The 10,976-nt window shown below is 40.5% G+C and overlaps 1 long non-coding RNA gene across 1 annotated transcript; it reads right to left on the reverse strand.

Annotated features, from left to right (window-relative positions):
* Positions 1 to 225: 225 nt before the first annotated feature.
* Positions 226 to 6,085, reverse strand: LOC146435169 (uncharacterized). The gene is made up of 3 exons (XR_014853166.1): positions 3,878 to 6,085; positions 1,197 to 2,304; positions 226 to 904 (listed from the first exon to the last, which is right to left on the reverse strand). It is a non-coding gene; the product is annotated as an uncharacterized LOC146435169 (long non-coding RNA).
* Positions 6,086 to 10,976: the final 4,891 nt, after the last annotated feature.

Here is a 10,976-nt window from a genome sequence, read left to right on the forward strand (position 1 = left end):
CTTCCCCCAGGCTATTCTCAGTCTGTATTTGCCCTCCCACATCCCATACTATTTTCCTGACAGCTTAAGCAGTGGGTGAGTGATCTTTTCCTCTCACCAGTCCAGCTCAACAGCTACAAGACAGGACTTTTGCTGCTATAAATGGGACTCTTTTAAATAAGCAACAAATAACTAGTCTTAAAACTTTTTTGAATTATCTGTGATAAATTGTTCATAAGGGCATAGTTAGTGATGCTGTTATAAGGAGGTCAATTTTGGTGGAAAGAAGGTTAAAACAAACAGAACATCCAAGTCCCAGACTCACAAAAACCATCTCAGAAACTGCAACCAAGATCCCACCAATGACCATGATTTATGGACCATGGATACTGTTAAATTCTTCCTGTAGGAACTGTTTACCCACATAAGTTTTATTTACCTTTAAACATGTTTTTTAAGGAGCTGGGTTTTTAGGTCAGGGTAGATATGAAAATTTGGAAATAATTTTGCTTTTCAGACCAGTTATTTATATAACCTATAGAGTTTTATTTTGGATTTTATTCCTTTCCCTGCAAATTCTACAATCAGATGGGTAAGACAGCACATTTTGTATTAATTATTACACTGATAGCGCTTGAAAGCACTTGGCCCACAGGCTTGTACCTTGCTATACACCCAAGGCCTCTGATAATGCTTCAGACATACACTGTGCATCAAATGTTGTTGCTTCATTAGAACCAAACTTCCTCAGCCTGCTTTCCAAAAATCTTTCAAGGCAGCCAATAGCTGTGTGGCAAGCCACTTAAATCAGAGGTGGCAAAGGACAAATAAACAACTATGAAGTAGACTTCATACGCAAAACTCACCCATGTTTGCCTGCAGCTGATTTTTTTACTCCAATTACGTTTCCTCTTTGGTTCCTTTCCTAAAAACATATGACCCAGAACAATGCGTGAGAAATTACAGAAGGGTTGAGCTCCCCATAGAAGTATTATCATCATCGTCTAAAAAAACCAGTGAAAAACCAGATATTTTTCCAACTATTTGTTAGGACAGGATTGTTATTTTCGGATTTCATCTGAATGGGTCTAAAGTAAAATTATTTATTTAAATTTAAGACTTAATTTAATTAATTTTAACAATTAACTCTTAAAAAAAAACAAAAAAAACCCAAACTTTTGAACCCTTAACAGGCACAGTACAGATGGCAGAATTACCTGACTGTGCATTCCAGGAAGTTCAGCTTATGTCTCTATCACAGTTCACAGCTTCATCTTCTGTATCGTTATCCAGGCATAATGCTGCTTGCTTTTGCAGTAAAGCGACATGAAAACAGCTGTTAGCATTACAACCATATGTGACAATTTCCAATTGATTTCAACATTAAGTGAGTTCTTTACCAGTAATTCTTTGATGTCATTGAATTTTCTGCCTGTTGGTAAAGTCAGAGAGACAGAAGTCTCAAAGTAATCTGAATTTTATGGTTCTCAGCTTTTCTCCCTTACAAGGAGCAAGCCACTTTTTGCTTTGGTCTTTGAAGGATTATCAGTACAGAGGAACTATTATAACAACAATGAAGGGAATGTTGGATCTTCATTTCAACTCACAAGTCCATCTCTGTTCTTGAAACTGTGATCCCTTATGCTGTGGTATAGACTGGGGACTCATCAAAAGTTGTCTCAAAGGCTCATTAACACTTCAACACTAAAAAAATCACCAGGAAAACACATTAAACTTTTTATTAGTCACCCCACCACCAAGACCTCTTTTCCCTACACTGAGGTTACATGCAGTGGATTCATTTTCTCTTCCTATAGGTCACTCCATAACAACTCCCAGTGAAGTCACAGAGAGAGGCTTAAGGGTTTTTTTTTTTTTTGCTAAATCCCAGCAGAAAAACTGAAGCTATGTCTGTGTTGCCTCTTGCAGAAGGGCCAAGGCTCCCTCATGGCAGATCTACTAATTCTCTACAGTGTGGTCCTACAAGTGCATGTGAATGTACACTCTGGGCCACGTGTGAGGGGGTGGCACAGCATCCAACTTCATGTGCCAAGGCAGGCAATCATGTGGCCTCACATACCTGTGACTACTCTAAGAGCAACCTTTTGGTGCAGTGTAGACAGGACCTCAGAGCAGCAATCTCATCTGTTAATAGACAACCACAGCTGAGTCTGGGCAGGCTCTGATCTTTAGAAGAGGCTGGACTCTTCTCAAGGGGTGAGAGCAGCTATTTGTATTTGCAGTTATCATCCTTCAGCATCAACTTCTTCAGCTGCTTCACATCCAGACCAGACTGCTTGGATCCACATGACAAACCTCTGAACACTGAAGCCCAAACAGGTGCAAAAACATGTGGTCAGGTGAGGGGAGAGGGGGGAGAGGAAGAGAGCTGAAAATTATCAGCTCTTTGGAGTTGTTGGGTTCAATTATATTGTGCATAGAATTGGCATAGCACTACACATAACTTTTCCTTGTCAGAGGTAATCCTGATCTAGAACCTCAACAGAGTTACTTATTTTCCAGGCATTCTACATCTGCTCTGTCATCTACTTTCTACATGTAGGAATTTCCTCCTCTTCCTCATTGCTGGTTGACTCCATTAAATCTGGTACCACCAATCCCTCTGCTAGCTCAGTATCACCTCTTCCAGAGGTGTTATTGAAAATCCATGATGTTCTGTATCATCCTTTAGTCACTGCATGGCAATTTCATGTTTCAATTAAGATGTTCCTGGCCTTCTTGGGTACACACAAATGCTTTGAAATATGGTTTTCAGGCACATTTAAAGGCCAAAAGGGAAGCATCAAACAAAAAAACATACAGCTATTTAAACACAAAGCCCCATGATTTCCATACACTCTTTTTAATACTTGACTCATCGTTTTGCAACAGCACTGGCAATAGTGCAGAAGTCACTTCCCCGAGGAGCTGCCCAGGCACTTCTATATCCCTGTGAGGGCTGCCAATAGCAGCAAATAAGCTTTCCAGTCTTATGCTAAAGATCAAGCTATTTACAGGAAAGCTTCCCAAAGGTTCCCCAAGTGCTACCAGACATCCTTACTGTTATATAAAACCTTTTTTATCTATGCACTTAATCTCAAGCACAATAAACTCGGTAGAAAAAAATCTCATTAATACCAGAAATCTTTGGATCAAGTTCTAGAGTTACTAGTGCTATCCCAGTTTATAAGGGTTGACCTTCATACCTGTCTGGCTGCTGATGCTTATGTCACTATCATATATTTTTATTTCAGGCAAGGAGCACAATGGAGTAAGCCAAGAAAATTTTACTTGGCTTTCTGTTTTTCATCAAAGCTTCCCTCTGTCTCAGAAATGTCTAATTGCATCTGCATTTAACATTTTCAGACCTATGTTCAGCTCATTTGGTCAAGTGTCCTCTGCCATCTTAGGTGCAAAACAGAAAGTGTCCTATTTACGTTTTGAAAAAATATTCCTCTTGTTAACTTTGGGCTTAAATAAAGTACTCTGCAAGTATTGGCTACATGCGTGAAGGAAGTTCCTATTATCGCATTCTTAATGTTACTGTAAACGGATCCCTTCTCCTTGCATGGCATCTCAGGCCAGTGGGTGCATAACATACTGGAGAATTACCCTGGGAAACTGAGGACTGAGCCCTCGAGAGCTCAGCAGCGAAGGTCACAGACACAGCCTCCAGACCTTGACCTTGGCTGACTGTGTGACAGTGCCAACATACCAGGCAAGAGCAGAGTGAGGGAGAAGGGTCAGCAGACATTGGAGACAGATGGCCTAATTCATCATACACCAGAAATAAATTTAAAAAAAGCTGTTCCAAGCATTACATGCACAGCAATGGTTGTAAATTCCACAACTGTGGAGACCTGCCAAGCCATTATACACATACCCATACCACACTCACTGGGTATAGCTCCTGGAAGGTGAAGTCAGGAGAAATTACAAAGCATGAAGGGTGCTCAGATCTCAGGAAATTGGTTCATAAAATGATCATCTAAGCCCTAGTGGAAAATCAGCATGCAGAAGTTAGGGACTGATGTGATATTACAGTTTATTTATAAACAATGCACTTATGCAATGCATAAGTTATCCCTGGATGTGATACAAGGTATTATATACCTAATTATCTTCTTTCACTAACATTTTTTTTATTTTGCTCTTAACAATTTTCCAATTGGAGCTATTTGATTGCGTATCCTGCTAAATAAAGTTCTCCTGTCACCAAGCAGAGTACCTCATAGGAACTGGCAAGGCTGGTGACGCTTCTTTGGAAGGATGGAATGCAAACCAGAGCCTTCCCCAGACCATGTACTTTGGTTTCTCTGCAGAAAGAGCAATAGAGCATCCTAGATGCTCTACTCAATTCAATTTTTGGCATTAGAAATCCACAGAGAGCAAGGGAATAGTGGCATCAGTAATGTTACTTGTAGCACAAACTGAGTGCTTAAAGTGGTTTTGTGAGCATAGCTTCCCTACAAAGACAACAGCAGCCATTGAGTTGCTGAATGTCACAAAGCAAGTGGCAGAGAGCTCGACCATGGCCTTCATCCAACCCTTTAGCTCTCTTTCTACACAGGCAAACATCTATGCACTACACAACAGAGAGTTATTAATACAACCCCCACAATCAGCCAGTGTAAAAGCCCACGTGTAGATCCCAGGGCTCCATTCAGGGGTTCCTTGGGACCGCATGGTATGGAGAACTCTGCAAATTCTTGTCACTAATCTGACACTGCAACCCACAAACCAGCCCTTCCTTTTACTGCCAGGCAACATTGGAGGGTTCAGATGGGTGAAGCAACTCCTTTCTGTGGAAGTAGGTTCAACAAGGCAATACACTTGACAATTCAAGTATCTCTATCTGACTGCCAGTGTCCAAGTTTGTGGTTCTGGATTGGTCTCCTAGAAGCTGGTGGTGTGCCAGAGAACGAGCACAACACACCCTCTGCTACCTCACAGCCACCTTTGACACTTCTCCCGAACTCTTGCATAGTCAAGATAAAAACAACACCCTGAAAACCTGGCTGTCTCCTTTTATCACAACAGCTGTATCCATCCATGCTTTCCCCTTGCCTCGCTCCACATTCCAGAAACAAGCCCAAGCTGCATTGCTCAGCAACTCAAACAGAGGAATTAGACAATGAAGCACAAGTGTACTGCGCTGAATATAGCCAGCTGATCCCATTCTGACAGGAAACATTTTATTCACTGAAGAACTGCTCTATATCCAGAAAGTGCCCCAGCCTCCTGAGGAAGAGGGAGGAGGAACTGCAAGGCAGAAAGCAGGCAAATATTCTCTAGTTTTCCCTTTCCAGCTATCCACCAGATTATTTCTTCATGAAAACAAAGTCCTCCTCCTCCATCCAGCTTGTGGTCTCTGCTTTAACCCTTACATTGGGCACTGAGGGAATATTTATGTGATCGACCTTGAGTATCTAATCTAGGCATGATTCTCCCATGGCTTGGACCCTTGATGTCTTATGTAGCCAATGGAGATGTCTCCCCAGGAGACAACTCAAAATGGGTCATTTTGAATTCAGGTGCCTCACACTAATACAACCCCAGTTACTTCATTTCCCCCGTCCTTTTGAAGGAGCAGTATTGTACAGGTTCCCTTCTGTTTTTCACCCTCATATTTCCAAGAGACCTTTTACAGAATATATCTAGATACACAGACCATTGTGCTCGAAACCTTTGACATATTCTGAAAGTACAGTTGTGAGCACACCTTTTAGAGTGTCCCTTATTAAACAAGAGATTTGAATGCTGCCATATTTCCAAGTTTTGCATCCATCTAGCCAGGTACCCATCTGAATGTTTCTTTAGCACAAGAGCCATCTTACAAGCTTCAGCATAAATATCTTTGTGGGGTAAGAGAGGATTGATGAAGGCAATGAGACTGAGTCGTTTAAAACTTGGGCTCACAAGCACTGCCTGGTCCTCCAGAGTATTTTTCTCTTGGAAATTTGTTCTCTGAATGAACCAGAGAACAAATCCAACAATGGCCAGGATCTGGCACTGATCAGGGAAGATCAGCTTGAACCTCATCCTCAGCCTGTGTCTGGTATGGCTCATGCAAAATTACTGGGGACCAAAACTACTGAAGCACTGAATGAAAAGTGGTCTAAGAACTATCATGCATAAAAGAAAGAGGCTTGGCAAGATTTTCTTGAAAGGGATTGTAGCCATAACAATGATGAGTTACTTTGTATCCTTTCAAGATAAATATTTCACACTGCAACTCATCAAATACCACCAAAACTGTTATCTAGTGGCAAATCTACATGACAGTATTGTAGGCAGGCACAACTGGGAAACAAACGTTCAAACCCCAGAACTGACACAGCACGTGTCTTTTGAGCCTTCTTAAATCAAAAAAAAAAAAAAAAGTTGTTGAAAGTAGGTCATAGATACCACTACCGTGCCTTGTAATAACTGGGTGTGAATGCCTCCTCTGCATTACAGTGCATTTACCATCCAAGCAAGCAAAACTCATGCTGTTCAGTCCCAATTCAGACAAAATTTTGAATATAGCAGTAGACTGAAGTTATGAAGACTATTTCCTTATATGTCTTTATATGGTCTAGATGATTTTATATGTATATTTATAGCTTTTAATATTATATATTTTATATAATAGTTATATTTTAAAATTTAGAAATCCCTTCACTGTTAAGGAAGCAACATAGAGTAACTCTAGCACAGTTTTTGGCACCTGTACTGTCAGGCTGAAGGTAATTACAAAGCAGTGGGAATGCAATTTATTCCCAAGTAACCAGTGCTGCAAACTACAGCTGTACTTGAGAGATTCCAGCTACTCAGTATTTACAAGTGTGAATTCTAAAACTGGCCAGAAATTCATTCACAAGATGACTTCCCCCAGTTTAAGGAAGGGGGTGAAGTGTTTCCCTCTGCACTATGAGGGCCTGCATCCAGCTGCCAGATGCTGTTTGAGCTCTGAACACTGAGAGTCACGGATGCATTTTTATCCTTCAAAATGTAAGCAGAAAAACCTGTGAAGAAATACAGGCAGATTTTCATTGTGCTCAAAGCTCCAGCAGCATCTGCCTACAACCTTTAATGATACCAACAGCAATGAGATGTACTTCTGACTCAAACACATGCTCTGTCTGGAATGCCTATTTAAAGCCCCGTACACGCAGATTCTATATCATAGACATCCCGTAACCCAACAAACATCTAATAGATCCTCTTAGGCATAGCGCAGAAGTGAAATCTAAATGCTCATCCCACCCAATGTAAATCTCATTTCTAGAATGGTGGGAACTGTCAGGCATCAGAACCTGAGAACATGCATGTCATTTCTCTTCATTACATTTCCCCACAGAGGAATTAAGCCATCCCAAATGCAAGACATGACTACAGTAAGAAATAAAAAGCTCTTATCTGCATTAGCAAACAGAAGTTTGAGGTACTTAAATATATAAATAAAAATAATGTCAAGGACTACTGAATAATTATTTTGTCCATTCCTGTTGCCACATTATGTAAGAAACATTTGCCAGACACAAAATACATAGGCAGAAAACTAAAATTGGAAAGCTGAACTCGAGGCAATCAAGGTGACCAAGCCCAAGAAATGTCCTCTTGTGGCTGCAGACAAAAGACGGGGAACTAAAGAGATGGAGAAGGAAAGAGTAAAAATGACACTAAAGGAGAAGCAAAACAGAATAACTAGAAAAAAGGATCTCAGCCTGACTGGTTTCCCTTTACACTTCAGCTCACTGTAAGAGGGAGAAGAGAGATGCAATGCCAGCACTGAGGTGAGAAATACCTCCAACTCTAATAATCCCCAAATACATTTATAACTGCACTAGAAGGAAGTGCTACATATTTGCTTTTCTATAAAACAAAATTCCCTCTTTCATAACCCTCTTCAAAATTAAAATGCTATCACTGGTGATGTGAACCTTAATGCACATGTGAAAAGATTTTCATTTTGTTACTGGGAATGCTTTTATTGGTTATTAGGGAAACAGTAAAAGCATCCATTGTGTCCAGTGAAGGATAAAAGCAGATGCTGAAATAAACACCAATGTCTGAAGACTCTCAGCTTGCAAAATCAGCAGCTATTTCCCCCCAGATGAAGAACTGTTATCTATTAGAACCTGATGCTCCAAGCAGAGAGCAGCTGTTCTTTGGCAGTGCTCTTGTGTGCCTATGGAAAAATACACTCAAGTAGGAGCAGCTGAGAGGAGCCCAGCAGTTACTGACTTCAACAGTCAGGGTAACCTACTTCCTACCTCCAGTTTGAGGGATGAACTTTAACAGGAGCAGCCCATTCCCTCTGATCATCCCTGCCTTGGGCATCATTACCTCTCACACCCACAAGTTCATCTGCATGAAGAGAACAAGGACCTCATTCACTAGAAACAATTATTAGTAATTTCTTACAGAGGAACCAGAATCACGTACCTTTGTGACATTTTCCCAATTTTTACTTTACTTGTACAATGTTTATTTTTGCATAAATTTGTTTATACGTTTTTCTAGATTGGCAAGGTTCTACCCCGTAAGAACACTTTAGCAAATTATTAAAATCTTAAAGGCTTTTATAAATTTTTAAGCAAAACCTGTAAATTATTTCCATTTACTTACATCCATGTACATGTAAAACTATTTATAATTAGTACTTCTCCATTTGTTCAGGAGTGTCCTTACAACCACTATAAGAGTCTCTGGAACTCCAAAAACCTCACAGAAGAGCTCTGATTTAATCCTCAACTCTGAGAAGAAAACAAACTTCAGCTTTGCATTTAGTCCAGTTTGGCTCCATCTCCTGCTCAAAATTACAAACTACATATTGTAACATTTAGATAAGCTTAAAAATATGAACCTCAAAGGTGTTAATCTTACAAAGTACTTGAAGAATGTTTGCTAGAGATGAAAACCATCCTAAGATATTAGAAGTGATCAGTGATTCAGCTGTTAGTCTCACATATTGATAATTAAGGAAAAGAACGGTAGAACACCTGTACTCGTGAAACCAGTGGCACTCTGGATATCTACAATTTCTGGGATATCCTACATTTCAAAGTAAGCGTGTAGTTTCACTGAATTCTGCCTTAAAACTTTCAGTTGGAAAAAACAGGACACTGAAGAAACTCAAGGACACAGTAACTCTCAACAAAGCTTATGTTTAAAACTCTACGAAGCATTTAACTTCTCTGCTACTTCTGACTTTAACAAGAGGCTGGAGGAAAAAGAACTTTAGGTTATACATGCTGGAATTTTTTTCACAACAATAAGGACTTCCCTGAAAAAAAATTCAGCATCAAATGAGGTTCTCCTTTTCCTACTTTCATGCTGCTCTCTCCCATGCGATTCATTTTTCAACAGTGGGCTGATATGGATTTTGCTACATAACCTGCCTTACTTCATCCCTGTTTGAGCCCCTCTTCAATTCTAACCATAGCTTCTAACTCAGCAAGCCAAGCTCACTGCAGGGCATTTACAGCACTGCAGAAGCTGTACTTAGACATCTCAAGAAGGTGCTATTATTTCAGGCTTTTCCATTCCAGTCCTATATGTAGCAATGTTACTGTAACACTCAGTACACCACATAAAGGAACTGGTGCCATTATGTATTTTCATACTGGCTACACAACAGAGAAGCAGCACAGCACTGAGAAAGAGTAAGTGGGAAAGATTGTGATGCCCACAGGGAAACAAAGTGTCAACTTATAAACTAGCCTCTCTAAAAATACTCTTCAAGGATGGAACAAAGTTTAGCAGAATTTAAACAAAAAAACACCACCACCCTCCAAACTTACCTTGAAATGGGACTCCGAAAATCTTGATAATAAATCTCCCAAATTTTGTGCAAGTAGTTCTAAACCTTACCCTTTAGCAGACGAGAAACTGAGTGATAGCTAAAGGCCTGTCCACTCTTCCTCTGCACTGTTATCAACAGTGCTCAGTTGCTCCCACCAGATGGCTGGTTACCCATTTTCCTACTGTGCTTGGTAACTCAATGCTACACTCATCCCAGAGGAGATTTCCTAACACAGCTGAAGTTGTTCCTGTTATTCAGCTGTATTTAGGCACCATTATGCCGAGCACTGTTTAAAAAAAAAAAACCAACAAAAAAACCCAACCACCAAAACAAAGCCCTTCACTCTAATCTACTTCCACTTTAATGAGATTATGTGATAAAATTAATGATCAATCTTAGATGGATTTAGTTAGACACTTCTTAATAAGCACAGTAATAAGCTTCATGGCCTGTGAACTACTTCTGTCTTCCAAAATTCAAACTAACAACTGTCATGCTGATACCCTAGCACTAGCAGCCTAACGAGATAGCTGAGAGCAGAGCCTGCTACTACCACAGCAAATAATGTATCTGGTGGTCATGGATTACAGACACTTCAAGTGTGTCCTTACATACACTGGACCAAAGGGCATGAATTCAGTAACCTGAGGTATGAACCCACGGCTGTGTTCTTTAGGTACTTCTCTGGGCTTAGAACTCACTGGCCTCACCTGTGAGTAAATTCAGGAACACTCTGGCCTGCAGCAGCCACTCTAAATGCATATTTGGAGCTCTGTATGAAGAGGATAAATCTCAATGTCTTGAGGGTTCACAAATATAGCCCATTCCCATGCTAAAAGCTTTGGGGGCATTTGGGACACTGTTTCATGTTTTGTACTCTGTACTCACTTCACTGAGAGAAGTCTACTATGCAGCTAGTGAGTCCCTGGAACTGTAGAAGGCTTTATGTCACAACATCCTCCTCCTTCTGGCTTAAGATTTACTGCAGTTGGTAATTTCCTACATGTCTATCACTACCTGGGGAAGTTGCTCCATATCGGCGTCAGTACTCTTCTCTCACCCTGCCTTGTGACGCAAGGATATGCACTCCTGAGCTCAGGAGACCAGCCATCAGTTCATGCTCTCCTTTCCTGCACTTCCTGAAGTTCTCAGTGGGGAGCAAGGGTGCTTGCAGATCAAAACCTATCAGACAGCTTTATTCTTCTGC

This window comes from Lichenostomus cassidix, chromosome 6 (genome assembly GCF_008360975.1).
Source record: "Lichenostomus cassidix isolate B80296 chromosome 6, HeHo_3.0, whole genome shotgun sequence".
NCBI classification, from domain to species: Eukaryota; Metazoa; Chordata; class Aves; order Passeriformes; family Meliphagidae; genus Lichenostomus; species Lichenostomus cassidix.